Genomic DNA, 2,781 nt, shown 5'->3' on the forward strand with positions numbered 1-2,781 from the left:
AGGCGGCCGCCACCTCGCCCGGCTAGTTTTTTGTATTTTTAGTAGAGACTAGAGACGGGGTTTCACCGTGTTAGCCAGGATGGTCTCGATCGCCTGACCTCGTGATCCGCCCGTCTCGGCCTCCCAAAGTGCTGGGATTACAGGCTTGAGCCACCGCGCCCGGCCCTAATGCAGTTTTTTAATACCTTAATTTTTAATGTAGAATTTTTTAATATCTAACATTTCGTCTTGAATTGTAATCCCCAGTTGTTGAAGGAGAGACCTGGTGGGAAGTGATTGCGGTTTTCCCCGTGCTGCTCTCATGATAGTCAGTGAATTCTCGCGAGATCTGATGGTTTTATAAATGGAAGTTTTTCCTGTGCTGATACATGCATTCTCCCTGCTGCTATCTAAGATGTGCCCCTTCTCCTTCAGCCATGATTTGTAAGTTTCCTGAGGCCCTCTCAGCCATGCGGAAGTACCTCCTTTCTTTATAAGTTACCCAGTCTGGGGATGTCTTTATAGCAGTGTGAGAATGGACTAATACTGTAGCTAAACAATGTCTTAGAAATCGATATTTAATTCTTAGAGAGTTTTTGAAACTTTACTGTGTAACTTTTTCATGGATGCACTAATTATGTCTGATCTCCATTTTCTCTTCATTTGGTAATCTGAAATGATTCACATATAAAAGATGCATATATTGTGTGTGTGTGTGTGTGTATATATATGTGTGTGTGTGTGTGTGTGTGTGTGTCAGTTAAATAATAAAATGAATACCCATGTATCCAGTGCCCAACTTACTTTGGTATTGATTGCTTGGCTATTTTAATTTTTGCCATTTTGAAGTGTGTATAAAGATATTTCGTTTTAAAATTTTTATTTTCTTTATTACTGTTGAAGTTGAACATCTTTCAATATATCTTATCCATTTATATTTTCTCTCTGTAAAAGCTCTGTTCACATTTATTGCATATTTAAAATTTTGTCTCAAAATGAGTAAGAATTACTTATATCTTTATATATTCTAATACTAATCTTCATCAGTTTCATGTGTATATTTGTGTGTCACAAATATACTATTAGAGATTGTGTCTTCTATTTTCACTGCCTTTGTGATATCTATTGATAAAGTTCCTGATTTTAATGTAATCAAACACATCAATGTTTGTCATTTTTAACAATTATTGAGACTTAAAGAAAGGCTTCTTGCCCCAGGATCATGAAAATATGTTTGTATTTTTTTTTACAGTGCTTTTGCTCTTACATTTAAGTCTTTAAACTCATCTGGCATTGATTTTGTACATGCTGTGAAGTTTAACTTTTTTCCATTGGCCTAATACTAGCTCAGTGAGGCCTACGCTAACGACTCAGCGTAAAATCCTAACTTCTTCACCCACCCTGGGACATCCTCCCTTACCCTGCTTTAATTGTCCCTCAAGCACTCCTTGCCACCTGTCACATTCATGTGTTAGTTCTATGTTTCTTGTCCCTGTACCATTTATTGAGTTGCCCCCTCCTTTCCATACTGACCCCCATTCCCACCTCAGTCAAACATCAGGTGTAGATGCTGCGATCTGGACTCTGTATTCTGGCTCTTGGGACTGCTATGTTTCATGATCCAAATATTTCATTGTTTATCTCTGTGTCGTCACCACATTGTCTTAATAACTGCCCTGTTACAATTGTCTTAATATTATAGGGCTAGTCCACCACCTCATTCTGCAGAAGTGACTTGGTTATTTGTGATTGTTTAAACTTCTGTCAAATGTTGGAAATAGTGTTTCTAGTTCACTGACAAACCCTGCTAAAAATTTTTTATTGAAACTCCATTAAATCAACTTGGTGACAATTGTCACATTTAATATATTCAACCTTCAGCCCAGTGAACATGGTATCCTTCCCTACTAAATTAGGTCTTTTTAAAAAAAATTATTTAAGCAAAGCTTTAGAAGTTTCTTCATGAAAGTCTTGTAACTTTTTGTTAGAGTTATTCATAGATTACTTTTAATATTTATATATGGTAAATACTTATTTTTAAACTATATTACCTATCTGTTGCTGGTGTATGGAAATACAAAGGACTTTTAATATTATAAAAATAATATTGTTAACTAAGTTGTTAATTCTAATAATTAGCCAGAGGATTCTTCTGAGTTTTGTATGAGGACATAACATTGCATTCAAGTAATGATAATTTTATTTCTTACTTTCCATCTCTAGCATTGTTTATTTTCTTCCATCTTTAGAGTTTGATTTAGTAAGTTCAGTACCTTATTGGAGAGAAATGTTGATGGTGAGCATCTCAATCTTGTTCATGCCATATCCTGCAAGTCTTCATGCAAGTGTCGTCTTCTTAGTGAGACTTAACCTATTCCCTGTTTAAAATTGCAAATCCCCAAACATTCTAGACCTTCCCAGTTCTCTAAGCTGTTTTATATTTCTCTGTAGCAGTTATTACCATCTGACATAGTCATATTTTATGTGCTGGTTTATTATATATCTACCACCATCAAGAGGCATGGACTGAACTTCTACTAAGTTATTTTGAGCAAATGATTGAATGGGTAAAAATATATTTATACCTTATACTGCCAAATTCTTTATTGTTACACATAGTTTTACCACTGATTCTCTGTAGGTTTCCAAATGTGCTATTTGTCATCTGTAAATAAGCAATGTAAGTTGTTCCTTTCCAATTCTTATGTCATTAATTGTTACTGCTTATCTAAGAACATTGAGTAATTAGTGCCATCAACATAATGTTAAATGATTATAGAGATAGTGGCCATCATTACTCCT

This window comes from Rhinopithecus bieti, unplaced genomic scaffold (assembly GCF_001698545.2).
Source record: "Rhinopithecus bieti isolate Rb0 unplaced genomic scaffold, ASM169854v2 scaffold_26532, whole genome shotgun sequence".
NCBI classification, from domain to species: Eukaryota; Metazoa; Chordata; class Mammalia; order Primates; family Cercopithecidae; genus Rhinopithecus; species Rhinopithecus bieti.